This window comes from Scyliorhinus torazame, chromosome 23 (assembly GCF_047496885.1).
Source record: "Scyliorhinus torazame isolate Kashiwa2021f chromosome 23, sScyTor2.1, whole genome shotgun sequence".
Lineage (NCBI taxonomy): Eukaryota > Metazoa > Chordata > Chondrichthyes > Carcharhiniformes > Scyliorhinidae > Scyliorhinus > Scyliorhinus torazame.
Window position 1 is genome coordinate 7,173,853 of NC_092729.1, and position 23,762 is coordinate 7,197,614.

Here is a 23,762-nt window from a genome sequence, read left to right on the forward strand (position 1 = left end):
GCTCTGTGTGTGTTTCCCTCACTCTGTGCCTCCCTCGCTCTGTGTGTGTGTCCCTCGCTCTGTGCGTCCCTCGCTCTCTGTGCGTCCCTCGCTCTCTGTGTGCCCCTCGCTCTCTGTGTGTGTTCCTCGCTCTGTGCGTCCCTCGCTCTGTGCGTCTCTCGCTCTCTGTGCTTCCCTCGCTCTTTGTGTGTCCCTCGCTCTTTGTGTGTCCCTCGCTATCTTTGTGTCCCTCGCTCTGTGTGTCCCTCGCTCTGTGTGTCCCTCGCTCTGTGTGTCCCTCGCTCTGTGCGTCCCTCGCTCTCTGTGCGTCCCTCGCTCTCTGTGCTTCCCTTGCTCTCTGTGTCCCTCGCTCTGTGCGTCCCTCGCTCTCTGTGCGCCCCTCGCTCTCTGTGCGCCCCTCGCTCTCTGTGTGCCCCTCGCTCTGTGTGTCCCTCGCTCTCTGTGTGTCCCTCGCTCTGTGCGTCCCTCGCTCTCTCTGTGCGTCCCTCGCTCTCTCTGTGCGTCCCTCGCTCTCTCTGTGCGTCCCTCGCTCTCTGTGCGTCCCTCGCTCTCTGTGCGCCGCTCGCTCTCTGTGTGTGCCCCTCGCTCTGTGCGTTCCTCGCTCTCTGTGTGTCCCTCGCTCTCTGTGTGGCCCTAGCTCTCTGTGCGTCCCTCGCTCTCTGTGTGTCCCTCGCTCTCTGTGTGGCCCTCGCTCTCTGTGTGTCCCTCGCTCTCTGTGTGGCCCTAGCTCTCTGTGCGTTCCACGCTCTCTGTGTGTCCCTCGCTCTCTGTGTGGCCCTAGCTCTCTGTGCGTCCCTCGCTCTCTGTGTGCCCCTCGCTCTCTGTGTCTGTCCCTCGCTCTCTGTGTGTCCCTCGCTCTCTGTGTGTGTCCCTCGCTCTAAGTGTGTCCCTCGCTCTCAGTGCGTCCCTCGCTCTGTGCGTCCCTCGCTCTGTGTGCGCCCATGCGCACGGTATCATTGTGGATAGCACAATTGCTTCACAGCTCCAGTGTCCCATGTTCGATTCCGGATTGGGTCACTGTCTGTGCGGAGTCTGCATATCCTCCCCGTGTGTGCGTGGGTTTCCTCCGGGTGCTCCGGTTTCCTCCCACAGTCCAAAGATGTGCAGGTTAGGTGGATAGGCCTTGATAAATTGCCCTTTGTGTCCAAAATTGCCCTTAGTGTTGGGTGGGGTTGCTGGGTTATGGGGATAGGGTGGGGGTGTGGGCTTGGATAGGGTGTCCTTTCCAAGATCTGGTACAGACTCGACGGGCCGAACGGCCTCCTTCTGCACTTTAAATTCTCTGATAAACTGTGATTGCTCTCTGTGCGTCCGCCGCTGTCTGTATGTCCCTCGCTCTCTATGTGTCCCTTGCTCTCTGTGAGTCCCTCGCTCTGTGTGTCTCTCGCTCTCTGTGTCCCTCGCTCTCTGTGTGTCCCTCGCTCTCTCTGAGTGTCCCTCGCTCTCTGTGTATCCCTCGCTCTCTGTGTCCCTCGCTGTGTGTCCCTCGCTCTCTGTGTGTCCCTCGCTCTCTGTGTGTCCCTCGCTCTCTGTAGTCCCTCGCTCTCTGTGCGTCCCCCGCTCTCTGTGTCTCCCTCGCTCTCTGTGTCTTCCTCGCTCTCTGTGCGTCCCTCGCTCTCTGTGCGTCCCTCGCTCTCTGTCTGTCCCTCGCTCTCTGTGTGTGTTCCTCGCTCTCTGTGTGTCCCTCGCTCTCTGTGTGTGTCCTTCGTTCTCTGTGTGTTCTTCGCTCTCTGTGTGTACCTCACTCTCTGTGTGTCCTTCACTCTCTGTGTGTCCCTCGCTCTCTGTGTGTGTCCCTCGCTCTCTGTGTGTGTCCCTCGCTCTCTGTGTGTGTCCCTCGCTCTCTGTGCACCCCTCGTTCTCTGTGTAATTCGCTCTCTGTGTGTCCCTCGCTCCCTGTGCGTCCCTCGCTCTCTGTGCGTCCCTCACTCTCTGTGTGTCCCTCGCTCTCTGTGCGTCCCTCGCTCTCTGTGTGTCCCTCGCTCTCTGTGTGTCCCTTGCTCTCTGTGAGTCCCTCGCTCTCTGTGTGTTCCTCGCACTCTGTGTGTCCCTCGCTCTGTGTGTGTGTGTGTCTCGCGCTCTGTGCACCCGTCGCTCTCTGTGTCCTTCGCTCTCTGTGTGTCCCTCGGTCTCTGTGCGTCCCTCGCTCTCTGTGTGTCCCTCACTCTCTGTGTGTCCCCCGCTCTCTGTGTATGTCCCTCGCTCTCTGTGTATCCCTCGCTCTCTGTGTGTCCCTCGCTCTCTGTGTGTCCCTCGCTCTGTGAGTCCCTCGCTCTCTGTGCGTCCCTCGCTCTGTGTGTGTTTCCCTCACTCTGTGCCTCCCTCGCTCTGTGTGTGTGTCCCTCGCTCTGTGCGTCCCTCGCTCTCTGTGCGTCCCTCGCTCTCTGTGTGCCATTCGCTCTCTGTGTGTGTCCCTCGCTCTGTGCGTCCCTCGCTCTGTGCGTCTCTCGCTCTCTGTGCTTCCCTCGCTCTTTGTGTGTCCCTCGCTCTGTGTGTCCCTCGCTCTGTGTGTCCCTCGCTCTGTGCGTCCCTCGCTCTCTGTGCGTCCCTCGCTCTCTGTGCTTCCCTTGCTCTCTGTGTCCCTCGCTCTGTGCGTCCCTCGCTCTCTGTGCGCCCCTCGCTCTCTGTGTGCCCCTCGCTCTGTGTGTCCCTCGCTCTCTGTGTGTCCCTCGCTCTGTGCGTCCCTCGCTCTCTCTGTGCGTCCCTCGCTCTCTCTGTGCGTCCCTCGCTCTCTGTGCGTCCCTCGCTCTCTGTGCGCCGCTCGCTCTCTGTGTGTGCCCCTCGCTCTGTGCGTTCCTCGCTCTCTGTGTGTCCCTCGCTCTCTGTGTGTCCCTAGCTCTCTGTGCGTCCCTCGCTCTCTGTGTGCCCCTCGCTCTCTGTGTCTGTCCCTCGCTCTCTGTGTGTCCCTCGCTCTCTGTGTGTGTCCCTCGCTCTAAGTGTGTCCCTCGCTCTCAGTGCGTCCCTCGCTCTGTGCGTCCCTCGCTCTGTGTGCGCCCATGCGCACGGTATCATTGTGGATAGCACAATTGCTTCACAGCTCCAGTGTCCCATGTTCGATTCCGGATTGGGTCACTGTCTGTGCGGAGTCTGCACATCCTCCCCGTGTGTGCGTGGGTTTCCTCCGGGTGCTCCGGTTTCCTCCCACAGTCCAAAGATGTGCAGGTTAGGTGGATAGGCCTTGATAAATTGCCCTTTGTGTCCAAAATTGCCCTTAGTGTTGGGTGGGGTTGCTGGGTTATGGGGATAGGGTGGGGGTGTGGGCTTGGATAGGGTGTCCTTTCCAAGATCTGGTACAGACTCGACGGGCCGAACGGCCTCCTTCTGCACTTTAAATTCTCTGATAAACTGTGATTGCTCTCTGTGTGTCCGCCGCTGTCTGTATGTCCCTCGCTCTCTATGTGTCCCTTGCTCTCTGTGAGTCCCTCGCTCTGTGTGTCTCTCGCTCTCTGTGTCCCTCGCTCTCTGTGTGTCCCTCGCTCTCTCTGAGTGTCCCTCGCTCTCTGTGTATCCCTCGCTCTGTGTGTCCCTCGCTCTGTGTGTCCCTCGCTCTCTGTGTGTCCCTCGCTCTCTGTGTGTCCCTCGCTCTCTGTAGTCCCTCGCTCTCTGTGCGTCCCCCGCTCTCTGTGTCTCCCTCGCTCTCTGTGTCTCCCTCGCACTCTGTGCGTCCCTCGCTCTCTGTGCGTCCCTCGCTCTCTGTCTGTCCCTCGCTCTCTGTGTGTGTCCCTCGCTCTGTGTCCCTCGCTCTCTGTGTGTCCCTCGCTCCCTGTGTGTCCCTCGCTCTCTGTGTGTGTCCCTCGCTCTGTGTGTTCCTCGCTCTCAGTGTGTCCCTCGCTCTTTGTGTGTCCCTCGCTCTCTGTATGTCCCTCGCTCTGTGCGTCCCTCGCTCTCTGTGCGTCCCTCGCTCTCTGTGCTTCCCTTGCTCTCTGTGTCCCTCGCTCTGTGTGTCCCTCGCTCTCTGTGCGCCCCTCGCTCTCTGTGTGCCCCTCGCTCTGTGTGTCCCTCGCTCTCTGTGTGTCCCTCACTCTGTGCGTCCCTCGCTCTCTCTGTGCGTCCCTCGCTCTCTCTGTGCTTCCCTCGCTCTCTCTGTGCGTCCCTCGCTCTCTGTGCGTCCCTCGCTCTCTGTGCGCCGCTCGCTCTCTGTGTGTCCCTCGCTCTCTGTGTGTCCCTAGCTCTCTGTGCGTCCATCGCTCTCTGTGTGCCCCTCGCTCTCTGTGTCTGTCCCTCGCTCTCTGTGTGTCCCTCGCTCTCTGTGTGTGTCCCTCGCTCTCTGTGTGTCCCTCGCTCTCAGTGCGTCCCTCGCTCTGTGCGTCCCTCGCTCTGTGTGCGCCCATGCGCACGGTATCATTGTGGATAGCACAATTGTTTCACAGCTCCAGTGTACCATGTTCGATTCCGGATTGGGTCACTGTGCGGAGTCTGCACATCCTCCCCGTGTGTGCGTGGGTTTCCTCCGGGTGCTCCGGTTTCCTCCCACAGTCCAAAGATGTGCAGGTTAGGTGGATAGGCCTTGATAAATTGCCCTTTGTGTCCAAAATTGCCCTTAGTGTTGGGTGGGGTTGCTGGGTTATGGGGATAGGGTGGGGGTGTGGGCTTGGATAGGGTGTCCTTTCCAAGATCTGGTACAGACTCGACGGGCCGAATGGCCTCCTTCTGCACTTTAAATTCTCTGATAAACTGTGATCGCTCTCTGTGCGTCCGCCGCTGTCTGTATGTCCCTCGCTCTCTATGTGTCCCTCGCTCTCTGTGTGTCTCTCGCTCTCTGTGTCCCTCGCTCTCTGTGTGTCCCTCGCTCTATCTGAGTGTCCCTCGCTCTCTGTGTATCCCTCGCTCTGTGTGTCCCTCGCTCTGTGTGTCCCTCGCTCTCTGTGTGTCCCTCGCTCTCTGTGTGTCCCTCGCTCTCTGTAGTCCCTCGCTCTCTGTGCGTCCCCCGCTCTCTGTGTCTCCCTCGCTCTCTGTGTCTCCCTCGCTCTCTGTGCGTCCCTCGCTCTCTGTGCGTCCCTCGCTCTCTGTCTGTCCCTCGCTCTCTGTGTGTGTCCCTCGCTCTGTGTCCCTCGCTCTCTGTGTGTCCCTCGCTCCCTGTGTGTCCCTCGCTCTCTGTGTGTGTCCCTCGCTCTGTGTGTCCCTCGCTCTCAGTGTGTTCCTCGCTCTTTGTGTGTCCCTCGCTCTCTGTATGTCCCTCGCTCTCTGTGTGTCCCTTGCTCTCTGTGTGTGTCCGTCGCTCTGTGTGTCCCTTGCTCTCTGTGTGTCCTTCGCTCTTCGTGTGTCCCTCGCTCTCTGTGTGTGTCCCTCGCTCTGTGCGTCCCTCGCTCTCTGTTCGTCCCTCGCTCTCTGTGTGACCCTCGCTCTCTGTGTGTGTCCCTCGCTCTGTGCGTCCCTCGCTCTCTGTGTGCCCCTCGCTCTTTGTGTCCCTCGCTGTCTGTCCCTCCCTCGCTCTCTGTGAAGGGGCTGCACGCATTTTTGGGCGAGCCTTGAACTTGGCCCCAATCAATTGGGCCGTTTCTCGATGGTTCCTATCGATTTCATCCAATAAAGGGGTGGGTGCCCTGATTGCTGGGCGTGTCCTAGGTGGCCGTTGGCCTGCTTTGTTCTGGTCTCCTCTGGCGCCGGGGTGTCTGCCTTAGTATCGGTTACTCAAATGTTACTCTTTTGATCCCGGAGATGGGCCATTAGTATGCTAATGGACCTACAGTTTTTGGTCTTGTCTGGGAGCTGCGGCTCAAATCAACAGACAAACCCTGAACCTGCTTGTTTTCTCAGTTTTGTCCATTTTCCCTGCAATCCTTACAAAGTGTCCATTTTGTAATCGGGAAGTGACCATCCCAGATGGCTACAATACCACACTTAGTACTTCCTGGCGCCGTATCCCTCTATATCCATCTTATCCATGTATTTGTCGTTAACCCCTTTGAACGCCGTTAATATATCTGCTTCGACAAACTCATCTGATAATGCGTTCCTGGCAATCACCACCCAATCTAATAAAACCTGTCTCGCACATCTCCTCTAAACATTTCCCCACTGACCATAAATCCTCCTGGTGCCTGACTCCTCCACCCAACAGTAGAGTGCCTGCTCATCTCCTCTCTGCACGCACCTCAAAATATTTTATGCCTTACATCGGTTCCAAAAAAATGAAAGATGACTTTTTATACTGATATTCTCCAGCCTTATTCATCAACCTCCAGCGTTCTGATAAAAACAGTCCGGGTGTTTTCAGCCTTTTCCCATAGCTAACACCCGGCAGACCAGACAACATGCTGGTAAACCTCCTCTGCACCCTCTCTCAAAGCCTCCCCATCCTTCTGTGGACAAAAATCATGCTCAATGATTCAAGTGCGGCCACACATAGGTTGGAAACAACTGCAGCATGAATTGGCAGTTCCTATGCTGACATACAACAGCGTTATTCTTTAAGTTGGCTCGCCACTTACCCAGAGAGCTTAAATTCATGGCCCTTTTCTGTAACTGTGTCTCCCAGTTCACCAGCGAGCTTATATACCTGAGCTATAATTCTGTAACTGTGTGCCCCATTTCCGCAGCTAGCTCTGATTAATGTCTATTGAATAGAACATGTGTTCTATTGCAGTGTCTCCAAGTTCTATGGCTTTGTATTTTTATGGAAGTATTATATTTATTTTCAATTATTTCATAACTTTGGTTATACTGTTTCCTCTAAGTTGTCATCCAAAATTAGGTCCAAAAATTATATTTCTTAATGTTAATTAAACTTAGTCTGAGCTTCCCTCACCCTGACCCCGATGTCCAATCGGGAAATACACTCAGAAGATCACCAGCAACTCTTGCAAATAATTCAAATCTAGAAGGTATATTTGCAAGTTGACACAGCAGCCACATTCACAGGGACAGCCTTTTAAAGATAATATCCTCTGCAGCTGAAAACTCACAGCGTTCTGGGGTAGAGAATTCAGAACATCCCAAAACCTCTGAAATAAATAATATGCCCCTTTTTACAGACGTCAGTTGCTGCCAATTATTTCGAGACTGTATCTTCCAGTGCCCGGGTTAGTGTCTGTACAAAAACGTGGATAAGTGACTGAAATAGCAATAGTTAACAAACAAAATTAGAGCAGAAAGACTGTGTCTAGCTTCCGGCATTATTAATCTTGTTTGTACATATCCTGAGTATAAATAATAGATTAAATGACTCCAGCCACAAAATCTAGCTTGCGGGTTACAAGATGGCAGCCATGACAGAATCATGAATGCAAGATTGTCACAGTTGTAAATGGTGACAAAGCAAGAGTAAAATACAAATAAATGGAGCATGAAAATAAACTCGCAATACTAAAATCATCACCGGGAGCTTTTGCAATTAATTATGAAAATGAGAGTGGTCACATGGAAGGTCGTCCCTTGTTAATAGTTGATGGTGCATTTGTCAATTAAAATAAGGAAATGACAAACGTGCTTTTTAATGACTGTGTTTCAGTATTTACAAGAGAGGAAGAGTTCAAAATGCCAGCGATACGAGGAGACATATTATTGAAACAGGAGCAGGGTCTGGGCAAAATTCAGATGTCTAGGAACCCCACTACCGGGTGATTTCCCTCCAAGTCACTCACCACCCTGACTTGGAAATATAGCCACAGTCTGTAACTGTTTCTACTATTTCCCAACAAGCTTCACTTAATGACCCGAGCGGTAGCTGTGTCTCCAAGTTAAAAATCTTGTGTATTTACATTGCCCACACAATGTAACTGTGTCTCCTATTTTCATATTATGAAGTCTTACAGCACCAGGTTAAAGTCCAACAGGTTTGTTTCGATGTCACTAGCTTTCGGAGCGCTGCTCCTTCCTCAGGTGAATGAAGAGGTCTGTTCCAGAAACACACATATAGACAAATTCAAATATGCCAAACAATGCTAGGAATGCGAGCATTAGCAGGTGATTAAATCTTTACAGATCCAGAGATGGGGTAACCCCAGGTTAAAGAGGTGTGAATTGTATCAATTAGGGCAGCACGGTAGCATGGTGGTTAGCCCAATTACTTCACAGCTCCAGGGTCCCAGGTTCGATTCCCGGCTTGGGTCACTGTCTGTGCGGAGTCTCCACGTTCTCCCTGTGTCTGCGTGGGTTTCCTCCGGGTGCTCCGGTTTCCTCCCACAGTCCAAAGATGTGCAGGTTAGGTGGATTGCCCATGATAAATTGCCCTTAGTGTCCAAAATTGCCCATAGTGTTGAGTGGGGTTACTGGGTTATGGGGATGAGATGGAGGTGTTGACCTTGGGTAGGGTGCTCTTTCCAAGAGCCGGTGCAGACTCGATGGGCCGAATGGCCTCCTTCTGCACTGTAAATTCTATGAAATCTATGAAATTCTATGAAATCAAGCCAGGACAGTTGGTAGGATTTTGCAGGCCAGATGGTGGGGGATGAATGTAATGCGACATGAATCCCAGGTCCCGGTTGAGGCCGCACTCATGTGTGCGGAACTTGGCTATAAGTTTCTGCTCGGCGATTCTGCGTTGTCGCAGGTCCTGAAGGCCGCCTTGGAGAACGCTTACCCGGAGATCAGAGGCTGAATGCCCTTGACTGCTGAAGTGTTCCCCGACTGGAAGGGAACATCCCTGCCTGGTAATTGTTGCGCGATGTCCGTTCATTCGTTGTCGCAGCGTCTGGTGTTCTAAAGAATAAAGGGATTCGGGGATATGGTGTACGGGCCGGAGAGTGGAGCTGAGTCCACAAAGATCAGCCATGATCTCATTAAATGGCGGAGCAGGCTCGAGGGGCCAGATGGCCTACTCCTGTTCCTAGTTCTTATGTTCTTCCCCTGCACTCAGCTCATCTTGATCCGGTTGAAGATGGTGCACAGGGCGGCCTTGACCAGGGCAAGGATGAGTGGTATTTTCCTCAGGGGTGGGGGATATGTGCATATGTTAGTTTTGAGGTGCGGGGTATCATGCCTTCTGGTTTTGCTCTAAACTTGTCAGATCCCTGATCCCCTCTTTAACGCCATGTCAGGGGGTCTTGGTAGCGATCTGGAGCCTTGGCCACCGACTCACCTGGCGTTGTATACGGGGGGTCGGAAACGGGACGTCTTTCACCGAGTCGATGGCACGGAGGCGAGATTGACGGGCTGGAAGGCTTCCCCTCCCCTAGTTGGGAGATCAAGCCCCGCTCTGATACCCTGTTTTGGAGGGAGATGACCGCAGGGGACACCTGCACTGCCTTCCTGCTCTTTCTCTGCCTTAATAGCTGTTTTCTTGTGTATAATGTTTTAATGGTCCCTGTTTAATGTTGGACATTGTTTTAATTATCTTTGATTTTTGTGTGTATACTGTTCAAATGGTCTCTGTTTAATATAAGAAACTGTTTAAATGGCCATTTTTGCGTGGAGAGTACTATTTAAATCGGCTCTTTAACGTAGGAACATTTTTAAATAATCTGTGTTGACTGGAGGTCACTATTTAAATGTTCTACGTTTAATGTAGGTCCAGGGCACTATTTTAGTTCTCTCTGTTGAAAGGAGGACACTTTTTCAATACTCTCTTTTGAATGCAGAACGGTATTTAAATCAACGCGGTTTTCTGTCGGTTTAATTGGTCTATTTAATGTACGAAAATGTTCTAATGACCTCACATTGTTTAAGTAGTTTGTATTTAATATTGTACACGGCTTAAATAGTTTCTGTTAAATTCAGGACACAGGTTAAATAAACTATTTTTTAAAAGGATATGTTTCTAATGTTAGCTTCATGTAGGGCACTCATTCAAAGGACCTGGGAGGGAGAGAGAGACTGAGAGGTAGAGAGAGACTGAGAGGGAGAGAGGCTGAGAGGGAGAGAGGCTGAGAGGGAGAGAGACTGAGAGGGAGAGAGACTGAGAGGGAGAGAGACAGAGAGGGAGAGGGACTGAGGGAGAGGGACTGAGAGTGAGAGGGACTGAGAGGGAGAGAGGCTGACAGGGTGAGAGAGACTGAGAGGGAGAGAGACTGAGATGGTGAGAGGCTGAGAGGGAGAGAGACTGAGAGGGAGAGAGAGACTGAGAGGGAGAGAGGCTGAGAGACTGAGAGGGAGAGAGGCTGAGAGGGAGAGAGACTGAGAGGGAGAGAGACTGAGATGGTGAGAGGCTGAGAGGGAGAGAGACTGAGAGGGAGAGAGACTGAGATGGTGAGAGAGACAGAGAGGGAGAGAGACTGAGAAGGAGAGAGAGACTGAGAGGGTGAGAGAGACTAAGAGGGTGAGAGACTGAGAGGGTGAAAGAGACTGGGAGGGAGAAGACTGAGAGGCAGAGAGACTGAGAGGGAGAGAGGCTGAGAGGGAGAGAGACTGAGAGGGAGAGAGACTGAGAGGGAGAGAGACAGAGAGGGAGAGGGACTGAGGGAGAGGGACTGAGAGGGAGAGAGGCTGAGAGGGAGAGAGACTGAGAGGGAGAGGGAGTGAGAGGGAGAGAGACTGAGAGGGAGAGAGGCTGAGAGGGTGAGAGAGACAGAGAGGGAGAGAGACTGAAATAGTGAGAGGCTGAGAGGGAGAGGGACTGAGAGGGAGAGAGAGACTGAGAGGGAGAGACTGAGAGGGAGAGAGAGACTGAGAGGGAGAGAGACTGAGAGGGAGAGAGACTGAGATGGTGAGAGTCTGAGAGGACGAGAGACTGAGAGGGAGAGAGAGACTGAGAGGGAGAGAGACTGAGAGGGTGAGAGAGACTGAGAGGGAGAGAGACTGAGAGGGAGAGAGGGAGAGAGAGACTGAGAGGGAGAGAGAGACTGAGAGGGAGAGAGAGACTGAGAGGGAGAGAGGCTGAGAGGGAGAGAGACTGAGAGGGAGAGAGTCTGAGAGGGAGAGGGACTGAGGGAGAGGGACTGAGAGGGTGAGAGAGGCTGAGAGGGTGAGAGAGGCTGAGAGGGAGAGAGGCTGAGTGGGGGAGAGAGACTGAGAGGGAGAGAGACTGAGAGGGAGAGAGACAGAGAGGGAGAGAGAGACTGAGAGGGAGAGAGGCTGAGAGGGAGAGAGACTGAGAGGGAGAGAGGCTGAGAGGGAGAGAGAGACTGAGAGGGAGAGAGGGTGAGGGAGAGAGGGACTGAGAGGGTGAGAGGGAGAGAGACAGAGAGGGTGAGAGGGAGAAAGACTGAGAGGGAGAGAGGCTAGAGGGAGAGAGGGAGAAAGACTGAGAGGGTGAAAGAGACTGAGAGGGAGAGAGAGGCTGAGAGGGAGAGAGGCTGAGAGGGAGAGAGAGACTGAGAGGGAGAGAGAGAAAGACTGAGAGGAAGAGAGAGACGGAGAGGGAGAGAGTGAGAAAGACTGAGAGGGAGAGAGGGAGAAAGACAGAGGGAGAGAGAGACTGAGAGGGAGAGAGGGAGAAAGACTGAGAGGGAGAGAGGGTGAGGGAGAGAGGGACAGAGAGGCTGAGAGGGAGAGAGACAGAGAGGGTGAGTGGGAGAAAGACTGAGAGGGAGAGAGGGAGAAAGACTGAGAGGGTGAGAGGCTGAGAGGGAGAGACTGAGAGGGAGAGAGACTGAGAGGGAGAGAGACTGAGAGGGAGAGGGACTGAGGGAGAGAGACTGAGAGGGAGAGAGACTGAGAGGGAGAGAGAGACTGAGAGGGCGAGACTGAGAGGGAGAGAGGCTGAGAGGGTGAGAGTCTGAGAGGGTGAGAGACTGAGAGGGAGAGAGAGACTGAGAGGGTGAGAGAGACTGAGAGGGTGAGAGAGGCTGAGAGGGAGAGAGACTGAGAGGGAGAGGGACTGAGAGGGAGAGAGAGACTGAGAGGGTGAGAGAGGCTGAGAGGGAGAGAGGCTGAGAGGGAGAAGGACTGAGAGGGAGAGAGACTGAGAGGGTGAGAGGCTGAGAGGAAGAGAGACTGAGAGGGAGAGAGAGACTGAGAGGGAGAGAGGCTGAGAGGGAGAGAGACTGAGAGGGAGAGAGACTGAGAGGGAGAGGGAGTGAGAGGGAGAGAGACTGAGAGGGAGAGAGGCTGAGAGGGTGAGAGAGACAGAGAGGGAGAGAGACTGAAATAGTGAGAGGCTGAGAGGGAGAGGGACTGAGAGGGAGAGAGAGACTGAGAGGGAGAGACTGAGAGGGAGAGAGACTGAGAGGGAGAGAGACTGAGAGGGAGAGAGACTGAGATGGTGAGAGTCTGAGAGGACGAGAGACTGAGAGGGAGAGAGAGACTGAGAGGGAGAGAGACTGAGAGGGTGAGAGAGACTGAGAGGGAGAGAGACTGAGAGGGAGAGAGGGAGAGAGAGACTGAGAGGGAGAGAGAGACTGAGAGGGAGAGAGAGACTGAGAGGGAGAGAGGCTGAGAGGGAGAGAGACTGAGAGGGAGAGAGTCTGAGAGGGAGAGGGACTGAGGGAGAGGGACTGAGAGGGTGAGAGAGGCTGAGAGGGTGAGAGAGGCTGAGAGGGAGAGAGGCTGAGTGGGGGAGAGAGACTGAGAGGGAGAGAGACTGAGAGGGAGAGAGACAGAGAGGGAGAGAGAGACTGAGAGGGAGAGAGGCTGAGAGGGAGAGAGACTGAGAGGGAGAGAGGCTGAGAGGGAGAGAGAGACTGAGAGGGAGAGAGGGTGAGGGAGAGAGGGACTGAGAGGGTGAGAGGGAGAGAGACAGAGAGGGTGAGAGGGAGAAAGACTGAGAGGGAGAGAGGCTAGAGGGAGAGAGGGAGAAAGACTGAGAGGGTGAAAGAGACTGAGAGGGAGAGAGAGGCTGAGAGGGAGAGAGGCTGAGAGGGAGAGAGAGACTGAGAGGGAGAGAGAGAAAGACTGAGAGGAAGAGAGAGACTGAGAGGGAGAGAGTGAGAAAGACTGAGAGGGAGAGAGGGAGAAAGACAGAGGGAGAGAGAGACTGAGAGGGAGAGAGGGAGAAAGACTGAGAGGGAGAGAGGGTGAGGGAGAGAGGGACAGAGAGGCTGAGAGGGAGAGAGACAGAGAGGGTGAGTGGGAGAAAGACTGAGAGGGAGAGAGGGAGAAAGACTGAGAGGGTGAGAGGCTGAGAGGGAGAGACTGAGAGGGAGAGAGACTGAGAGGGAGAGAGACTGAGAGGGAGAGGGACTGAGGGAGAGAGACTGAGAGGGAGAGAGACTGAGAGGGAGAGAGAGACTGAGAGGGCGAGACTGAGAGGGAGAGAGGCTGAGAGGGTGAGAGTCTGAGAGGGTGAGAGACTGAGAGGGAGAGAGAGACTGAGAGGGTGAGAGAGACTGAGAGGGTGAGAGAGGCTGAGAGGGAGAGAGACTGAGAGGGAGAGGGACTGAGAGGGAGAGAGAGACTGAGAGGGTGAGAGAGGCTGAGAGGGAGAGAGGCTGAGAGGGAGAAGGACTGAGAGGGAGAGAGACTGAGAGGGTGAGAGGCTGAGAGGAAGAGAGACTGAGAGGGAGAGAGAGACTGAGAGGGAGAGAGGCTGAGAGGGAGAGAGACTGAGAGGGAGAGAGGCTGAGAGGGGGAGGGGCTGAGAGGGAGAGAGACTGAGAGAGAGAGAGACTGAGAGGGAGAGAGACTGAGAGGGAGAGAGACTGAGGGAGAGAGACTGAGAGGGTGAGAGAGACAGAGAGGGAGAGAGACTGAGAAGGAGAGAGAGACTGAGAGGGTGAGAGAGACTAAGAGGGTGAGAGACTGAGAGAGTGAAAGAGACTGGGAGGGAGAGAGACTGAGAGGCAGAGAGAGACTGAGAGGGAGAGAGGCTGAGAGGGAGAGAGGCTGAGAGGGAGAGAGACTGAGAGGGAGAGAGACTGAGAGGGAGAGAGACAGAGAGGGAGAGGGACTGAGGGAGAGGGACTGAGAGGGAGAGGGACTGAGAGGGAGAGAGGCTGACAGGGTGAGAGAGACTGAGAGGGAGAGAGACTGAGATGGTGAGAGGCTGAGAGGGAGAGAGACTGAGAGGGATTGAGAGACTGAGAGGGAGAGAGGCTGAGAGGGAGAGAGACTGAGAGGGAGAGAGACTGAGATGGTGAGAGGCTGAGAGGGAGAGAGACTGAGAGGGAGAGAGACTGAGAGGGAGAGAGACTGAGAGGGAGAGAGACTGAGATGGTGAGAGGCTGAGAGGGAGAGAGACTGAGAAGGAGAGAGAGACTGAGAGGGTGAGAGAGACTAAGAGGGTGAGAGAATGAGAGGGTGAAAGAGACTGGGAGGGAGAGAGACTGAGAGGCAGAGAGAGACTGAGAGGGAGAGAGAGACTGAGAGGGAGAGAGGCTGAGAGGGAGAGAGACTGAGAGGGAGAGAGACTGAGAGGGAGAAAGACAGAGAGGGAGAGGGACAGAGGGAGAGGGACTGAGAGGGAGAGAGGCTGAGAGGGAGAGAGACTGAGAGGGAGAGGGAGTGAGAGGGAGAGAGACTGAGAGGGAGAGAGGCTGAGAGGGTGAGAGAGACAGAGAGGGAGAGAGACTGAATTAGTGAGAGGCTGAGAGGGAGAGGGACTGAGAGGGAGAGAGAGACTGAGAGGGAGAGAGAGGCTGAGAGGGAGAGAGACTGAGAGGGAGAGAGACTGAGAGGGAGAGAGACTGAGATGGTGAGAGTCTGAGAGGACGAGAGACTGAGAGGGAGAGAGACTGAGAGGGAGAGGGACTGAGGGAGAGAGACTGAGAGGGAGAGAGACTGAGAGGGAGAGAGAGACTGAGAGGGCGAGACTGAGAGGGAGAGAGACTGAGAGGGTGAGAGACTGAGAGGGTGAGAGACTGAGAGGGAGAGAGAGACTGAGAGGGTGAGAGAGACTGAGAGGGTGAGAGAGGCTGAGAGGGAGAGAGACTGAGAGGGAGAGGGACTGAGAGGGAGAGAGAGACTGAGAGGGTGAGAGAGGCTGAGAGGGAGAGAGGCTGAGAGGGAGAGGGACTGAGAGGGAGAGAGACTGAGAGGGTGAGAGAGACTGAGAGGGTGAGAGAGGCTGAGAGGGAGAGAGACTGAGAGGGAGAGAGACTGAGAGGGTGTGAGGCTGAGAGGGAGAGAGAGGCTGAGAGTGAGAGGGAGAGAGACAGAGAGGGAGAGGGACTGAGGGAGAGGGACTGAGAGGGAGAGAGACTGAGAGGGAGAGAGCCTGAGTGGGAGAGAGACTGAGAGGGAGAGAGGCTGAGAGGGTGAGAGGGTGAGAGGCTGAGAGGGAGAGAGGGTGAGAGGCTGAGAGGCTGAGAGGGAGAGAGGCTGAGAGGGAGAGAGGGAGAGAGGCTGAGAGGGAGAGAGGGTGAGAGGCTGAGAGGGAGAGAAGCTGAGAGGGAGAGAGCCTGAGTGGGAGAGAGGCTGAGAGGGAGAGAGGCTGAGAGGGAGAGAGGCTGAGAGGGAGAGAGGCTGAGACGGAGAGGAACAGAGGGGGTGAGAGACAGAGAGAGGTAGAGAGAGGGATAGAGACTGAGAGAGATGGAGAGAGACTGAGAAAGAGGGAGAGAGACTGAGAGAGAGGGAGAGAGACTGAGAGTGGGACAAGCAGAAACTCAGTAAAAGTCGATTCAAATGGTCCGCTGGGCTTTCACAAGGAACCGTGACATTAATCACAGTTACACACGGGTACCGGGCGATTGGGAAATTCTCTGATTCAATGGAAGCCCCTCTTTAAACTGACAGTGGGGCGGGGCGGGGTGGTGGGGAGGGGGCTGGCGACTTTTGAGACCTCAGCGAGCTGAATTAACCCCCCCACCTCTCCCCACACACACACACCCCCCTCACCATCACCATCACTTCACTAATCAGTCCGTCTTCAGCACAGGAGATATTCCGGGATTAGAAACAGTCCCTTACACAGCCTCACATTTACAACTTCAATTCCAGCTCCCCCCCCACCCCCACCCCCACACACCCCACCCCCACCCCCACACACACACCCCACCCCCACACACCCCACCCCCACTCTCACACACACCCCACCCCCACCCCCACACACACACCCCACCCCCACACACCCCACCCCCACACACCCCACCCCCACACACCCCACCCCCACTCTCACACACACCCCACCCCCACACACACACCCCACCCCCACACACCCCACCCCCACTCTCACACACACCCCACCCCCACACACCCCACCCCCACTCACACACACACACCCCCCCCACCATCACACCCCCCCCCCCCACACACACACACATTCCCCACCCCCACCAGCCTCCCCATTCAAATAACGACAAATCACATTGGTGTTTATATCATTTTATTGGAAGAGGAAATATAGAGGGAAATAGCTGGAGAGGGAGGCTCGGTGAGGGGAGGGGGATGCGGTGGGGAAGAGTGAGACAGGGAATTTCTCCCAAACTCCCTCTCTTTCCCTCTGGAGGCATTTTCAAATCGACTCGTCTCAGGACAGGACAGGGCTGTCTCAGGACATTTTCAAATCGACTGTCTCAGGACAGGACAGGGCTGTCTCAGGACATTTTCAAATCGACTGTCTCAGGACAGGACAGGGCTGTCTCAGGACATTTTCAAATCGACCGTCTCAGGACAGGGCAGGGCTGTCTCAGGACATTTTCAAATCGACTGTCTCAGGACAGGACAGGGCTGTCTCAGGACATTTTCAAATCGACTGTCTCAGGACAGGACAGGGCTGTCTCAGGACATTTTCAAATCGACTGTCTCAGGAGGGAGAGAGACTGAGAGGTTGAGAGAGACTGAGAGGTTGAGAGGGAGAGAGAGGCTGAGAGGGAGAGAGAGACAGAGAGGGAGAGAGAAGCTGAGAGAGACAGAGGCTGAGAGGGAGAGAGGCTGAGAGGGTGAGGGAGGCTAAGAGGGAGAGAGACTGAGAGGGTGAGAGGGCGAGAGAGACTGAGAGGGAGAGAGAGACTGAGAGGGAGAGAGGGTGAGAGAGGCTGAGAGAGACTGAGAGGGAGAGAGAGACTGAGAGGGAGAGAGCGACTGAGGGGGAGAGAGGCTGTGAGAGACTGAGAGGGAGAAAGAGACTGAGAGGGAGAGAGAGACTGAGAGGGAGAGAGACTGAGAGGGTGAGAGACTGGGAGAGAGAGACTGAGAGGGTGAGAGAGGCTGAGAGGGCGAGAGAGACTGAGAGGGAGAGAGGCTGAGAGGGAGAGAGAGACTGAGAGGGAGAGAGAAGCTGAGTGGGAGAGAGACTGAGAGGGTGAGAGAGGCTGAGAGGGCGAGAGACTGAGAGGGTGAGACTGAGAGGGAGTGAGAGACTGAGAGGGAGAGAGAGACTGAGGGAGAGAGAGACTGAGAGGGAGAGACTGAGAGGGTGAGAGACTGAGAGGGAGAGAGAGAGAGAGGGAGAGACTGAGAGGGAGGGAGAGATTGAGAGGGTGAGAGATTGAGAGGGAGGGAGAGGCTGAGAGGGGTAGAGACTGAGAGGGAGAGAGAGAGACTGAGAGGGAGAGAGACTGAGAGCGTGAGAGATTGAGAGGGAGGGAGAGGCTGAGAGGGGGAGAGACTGAGAGGGAGAGAGAGAGGGAGAGACTGAGAGGGAGGGAAAGACTGAGAGGGTGAGAGACTGAGGGGGAGAGAGACTGAGAGGGAGAGAGAGGGTGAGAGACTGAGAGGGTGAGAGACTGAGAGGGAGAGAGAGACTGAGAGGGAGAGAGAGGCTGAGAGGGAGAGAGACTGAGAGGGTGAGAGACTGGGAGAGAGAGACTGAGAGGGTGAGAGAGGCTGAGAGGGCGAGAGAGACTGAGAGGGAGAGAGGCTGAGAGGGAGAGAGAGACTGAGAGGGAGAGAGAAGCTGAGAGGGAGAGAGACTGAGAGGGAAAGAGAGGCTGAGAGGGACTGAGAGGCTGAGAGGGATAGAGAGACTGAGAGGGAGAGGCTGAGAGGGAGAGGCTGAGAGGGAGAGAGAGACTGAGAGGGTGAGAGAGGCTGAGAGGGAGAGGGACTGAGAGGGAGAGAGAGACTGAGAGGGAGAGAGATTGAGAGGAAGAGAGAGGTTGAGAGGGAGAGAGGCTGAGAGGGAGAGAGAGGCTGAGAGGGAGAGAGAGGCTGAGAGGGTGAGAGAGGCTGAGAGGGAGAGAGGCTGTGATGGAGAGAGAGACATAGAGGGAGAGAGAGGCTGAGAGGGATAGAGGCTGAGAGGGAGAGAGAGACTGAGAGGGCAAGAGATTGAGAGGGTGAGAGAGGCTGAGAGGGAGAGTGAGGCTGAGAGGGTGAGGGAGACTGAGAGGGAGAGAGAGACTGAGAGGGAGAGAGACTGAGGGAGAGAGACTGAGAGGGAGAGACTGAGAGGGTGAGAGACTGAGAGGGAGAGAGAGAGAGAGGGAGAGACTGAGAGGGAGGGAGAGATTGAGAGGGTGAGAGATTGAGAGGGAGGGAGAGGCTGAGAGGGGGAGGGACTGAGAGAGAGAGAGAGGGAGAGACTGAGAGGGAGGGAGAGATTGAGAGCGTGAGAGATTGAGAGGGAGGGAGAGGGTGAGAGGGGGAGAGACTGAGAGGGAGAGAGAGAGGGAGAGACTGAGAGGGAGGGAAAGACTGAGAGGGTGAGAGACTGAGAGGGAGAGAGACTGAGAGGGAGAGAGAGGGTGAGAGACTGAGAGGGTGAGAGACTGAGAGGGTGAGAGACTGAGAGGGAGAGAGAGGCTGAGAGGGAGAGAGACTGAGAGGGTGAGAGAGACTGAGAGGGAGAGAGAGGCTGAGAGGGTGAGAGAGACTGAGAGGGTGAGAGACTGAGAGGGAGAGAGACTGAGAGGGAGAGAGAGGCTGAGAGGGTGAGAGAGACTGAGAGGGTGAGAGACTGAGAGGGATGGAGAGACTGAGATGGTCACACACAGGAATCGAACAATCACTACCACAGCAAACTGAATTCAAATGGCCCCCTGTTAATTTCATTTCACCCTCACATTTAAATCTCGGCCTAAAACACAGGCTTTATTCCAGAATTATCCCCGCTTCATGTTAAGGGACTATAATTCGAGATTACTTTACAGTCGATGGATTCATTATTAAAGTGACCCCACTGTTGGTTCATTTCCGGAATTCTGCAGGCAACTTGTGCACGGGGAGATCCCCAAAATGGTGACACTTTCCAAATTGAGTTCCGAGTTTCTGATGGTGGATTTCTCTCTCAGCGGCTATGAGATCTGGCTGAATATCCCGTCAGTGCAGCAGGAAGGGTTCATTAACTCCCTCGTTCGCAACCACTCAAGTTTAAAACTTTAACATTCGAGACCTTCAAACCCACTTTGCAGTCTGTGAGCTATTTCATTGTTTTTTTTAAAGACGTAGGGACTGTAGATTTATTTATTTATTTTTATAAATTTACAGTGCCCAATTCATTTTTTCCAATTCAGGGACAATTCCGTGTGGCCAGTCTACCCACCCTGCACATCTTTGGGTTGTGGGGGCGAAACCCACGCAAACACTGGGAGAGCTATTTTATTGTAAGAGTTGTGGTCACTGTTGCTGAGTGAACAGCAAGATCCCACAGCGGCAGCTATCTGGACCTAACCGATGGGACACTGTCCTTCCTCCCTCCCCCCCTCACTCCTGCTGGGTGCCCCATTCCCCACTGCACCTAACAACCCCACCCCCACCGCCGTGTCATGTGTGGATTAGAACATCCCTGGAGAAGTCCCTTCAGTTTCTGAAAGAGTTAAACTGCCTCTTAAAATGAAGAAAAACCTTTCTAAAACGAAATCCATTGGCACACAGAAAGATCCCAGAAGGTGCAGTCGGCAGTGTTGAGTGTCGTTTACATTTGCTACCAGGTTGCAGAGAGTGGCTGAAACCGTGAAATGGTCCCCCCCTCTCCCCTCCCCCCTATCCCCTACCCCACCACAAATACCCGGGACGCTCAGAATTAATATAACCCCTGTTATTTAGGAACAAAATTAAACAGCTTCATATTCCAGATTTGTATTTTACTCTTTGCCGCCCATCAAAGGGTTAATGTGTTTGTGTCTAAGTGCAAGGCCGGGGCAGCAATAAAGAGACAACTCACGTGAGTGCGGCCTGTGGAGTAGGCCTCAGTCCATCCACTTGTCCTCTGGAGAATAGCCTTTGTCCAAAGATTCCTGGTCGCATTGCAGTCTTCAAAGTTCAAATTCCTGGGAAAAGAGGGAGAAAATTAACTAAAACGCAGGAAAATGTTTAAACTTGTAGCACAGCAAGAGGCCAAGATTCCCCCTCTCAGTCACACACACTCTCAGCAACATCCACCTACAATAATCTCAGTTATAAACCACAGGATAAAAATGATTGAGAGATAGTTCCCGTTTCCCTTGTGTTTCTCTTTCTCTCTCTCTCTCTCGCTATCTCATTCGGTCTCTCTATCCCTCTCATTCATATTTCTGTCTCCCTCGTTATCCCTCATCACCCTCCCAGCATTTATTTCTATTTATTTCTCTAATCAGGGTATCCCCAGAAAGATGTGATGAGACTCCCCATTGCAGTTTGTGGGGTGGTTTTCTTCGATTAAAGGTTTAAAGAGACACTAAAAAGCTGGAGAGAAATGGACAGATCGAGGCAGAAAGCAGGGGAGACAGAGAGAGAGAGAGAGGCAAGAATGGAAAGAAGACAGAAAGGGAGAGAAAGCCTCTCTTTTTCACGACCTCCCTCTCCCTCCACCCTCTCTTTCTTTCTCCTCTCCCTCTCTCTAATCTCCATTACCCCCCCCAGCCCCACACTCTTTCTGTACTCCCTCTCTCTTTCTCACTCTCATTCTAATAGTTGGGAAGGAGAAAGAAAGAGAGACAGGGTCACACACAGGAATCCAACATTCATAACCACAGCAAACTGAATTCAAATGACCTCCTGCGAATTTAATTTCACCCTCATACTTTACCAGGATGTTGCCTGGAATGGAGAGTAGGTCTTACGAGGAAAGGTTGAGGGTGCTAGGCCTTTTCTCATTAGAACGGAGAAGGATGAGGGGCGACTTGGTAGAGGTTTATGAGATGATCAGGGGAATAGATAAGTGTAGAGACTTTTCCCCCGGGTGGAACAAACCATTACAAGGGGACATAAATTTAAGGTGAAAGGTGGAAGATATAGGAGGGATGTCAGAGGTAAGTTCTTTACCCAGAGAGTAGTGGGGGCATGGAATGCACTGCCTGTGGAAGTAGTTGAATCGGAAACATTCGGGACCTTCAAGCAGCTATTGGATAGTTACATGGATTACGGTTAAATGATATAGTGTAGATTTATTTGTTCTTAAGGGCAGCACGGTAGCATTGTGGATAGCACAATTGCTTCACAGCTCCAGGGTCCCAGGTTCGATTCCGGCTTGGATCACTGTCTGTGCGGAGCCTGCACATCCTCCCCGTGTCTGCGTGGGTTTCCTCTGGGTGCTCCGGTTTCCTCCCACAGTCCAAAGATGTGCGGGTTAGGTGGATTGGCCATGAAAAATTGCCCTTAGTGTCCAAAATCGCCCCTTGTGTTGGGTGGAGGTGTTGAGTTTGGGTAGGGTGCTCTTTCCAAGAGCCGGTGCAGACTCAAAGGGCCGAATGGCCTCCTTCTGCACTGTAAATTCAATGATAATCTATGATTAATCTACGACAAATGTTCGGCACAACATCGTGGGCCGAAGGGCCTGTTCTGTGCTGTATTTTCTAAAAAAAAAACTTGTGTCTCGGCCTAAAACACAGGCTTCATTCCAGAATTATACCCGCTTCAAGTTAAGGGACTTTACTTCCGGGCAATCGAGAATACTTTACAGTCAATGGATTCAATTTAAAAGTGACCCCACTATCGTTAATTTTGTGAATTCTGCAGGCAACCTGTGCACAGGGAGAGCCCAACAAATGATGACCACTTTCAAAATTGAGTTCGGAGTTTCTGATTTGAGATTTCTCTCGCTCTCTCTACCAGATTGCAGAGATTGGCTGAAACAGTGAAATACCCCCCCCCCCCCCAGCACCCCCAACCCCCACCCCTGGGATGCTCAGAATTAATATAACCCCTGTCATTTTGGAACAAAATTAGACAGCTTCATATTCCAGATTTGTATTTTACTCTTTGCCGCCCACCAAAGGGTTAATGTGTTTGTGTCTAAGTGCAAGGCCGGGGTGGCAATAAAGAGACAACTCACGTGAGTGCGGCCTGTGGAGTAGGCCTCAGTCCATCCACTTGTCCTCTGGAGAATAGCCTTTGCCCAAAGATTCCTGCTCACATTGCAGTCTTTCACAATTCAAATTCCTGGGAAAAAGAGGGAGAAAATTAACTAAACCACTGGAAAAGATTGAAACTATTTAATACAGCGAGAGCCCAGGGTCCCCTTTTCAGTTTTACAACCCCTCAGCAACATCCGAATACAAATAAGTCACAGCTTTCAACCAGAGGTTAAAAAAGATTGAGAGACAATTAATACTCAAAATCTTTTTATTGTCACAATTAGGCTTACATTAATACTGCAATGAAGTTACTGTGAAAATCCCCTTCTCTTGTGTTTCTTGCTGTCTCTCTGTACCTCTTATACATATTTATGTCTCCCTCCCTCACTCTCTTTGATCCCTCCAATATTAAAATTAAACCTCAGTCAGAGTAGTAACCCGGGTGAAGCCTGCGGAACAGGCCTCAGCCAGCGCTCCCTCGGGAAGAATTCACACTCCCTCGTCCTCCTCACTGGATTCCCAACCTCCTTCCAGTTTTCCAAATAAAGATGCCTCTGGAGAAAAAAAGGAGATAAAATTGGTTATAAAGACAATAACAGGGACATTTTAAAAAAATATACAAAACAGCACAACAGGAGTCCAACATTTCTAATCTCGAGCCAATCAGCAACATGTCAACACCCAAAATGCACAGCTCAAAACAGACAGATTGACACACCCAGCGACACACACACACACACACTGAAGCAGAGGGGTAATGTTTTCAGTGTCGTGGGTTTTTGGTTTGTGAACTGAAGTCCCTCAGACACAGATATATCCTCAGTGAGCTGTGAGCAGACTCCACCCCTAGTCTCTGCCATGTGTGGAATGTCTGTCTCAGAGGACAGCTCTCTATTGACATGTAAATGAGTGACAAGAGATGCTGATCTCCTTGCTGCTCAGCCCCACACACACAGAATGTGACTTCAGCTAAACCTTGGCCTTCCCCACACCAGTGTTGTTCACTGAGCAGGCCGGAAAATGGGATTAAATGTAATTATTAGACAGGGACGTTCTTATTTTTTCTACCCAAGTGCATAACCTCACATTTATCCATGTTATACTGCATCTGCCATATCTCTCTTTCACTCATTCCCCTCCCAATAGGATTGAATCATAATTTAAAATAGTATTGGGAAATGATTAGAAACAGTTTGGACTGAGATCTCCTCAGTGACCTGTGTGCAGTCCCCACCCCCGACTTTCTGTCAGGAATGTCCCCCTCGGTGTGTTTCCTGTGTCTGCAAAGGTCACACTTGTCCTGTCTATGGTTATGTTAATTCAACAGATAACAACAGATTCAGCAATGTCCTGTCCTTATTTCTGTCTTTGTTTCACATTTGATTCCCTCTGAATTTCTGACATGTTGGGAATGACCATTCGTCTGTCGCCTGAGGAAGGCTTTCCATAGAATGAGTAAAAACCAGCAAGAAATCACAGAATGTGAGTTAAACACAACTTCATTCCTGCTTCCATTTAGAGAGAAGATTCCTTGCCAGACAAACAAAGCTCATTGCAAAGTTTCACTTCATATTTTACTTGTTGTTCACAGGCAGACTTTTCACTGAAATCTTCTGATGTCAATTCCTGAGATTAGAATTTATAAAGAAACAATTTGGATTGAATGAAAACGGTCAGTTTGATAACCCTAATGTCCTGACTGCCTCACGTCCTGGCACCCTCACACCATCACACCCTCATGTCCCCTATCCCTCACATCCTGACCCACTCACGTCCCCGAAACCTCAGATCCTGACCCGCTGTGTACCTCTTTCTCTGTGTGTGTCCCTCACTCTCTCCGTGTGCCCACCTCTC

At 53.0% G+C, this 23,762-nt stretch overlaps 1 long non-coding RNA gene across 1 annotated transcript; it reads right to left on the reverse strand.

The window, feature by feature from the left end:
• Positions 1 to 19,756: 19,756 nt before the first annotated feature.
• Positions 19,757 to 22,774, reverse strand: LOC140399692 (uncharacterized). The gene is made up of 3 exons (XR_011937785.1): positions 22,627 to 22,774; positions 21,887 to 22,462; positions 19,757 to 19,904 (listed from the first exon to the last, which is right to left on the reverse strand). It is a non-coding gene; the product is annotated as an uncharacterized lncRNA (long non-coding RNA).
• Positions 22,775 to 23,762: the final 988 nt, after the last annotated feature.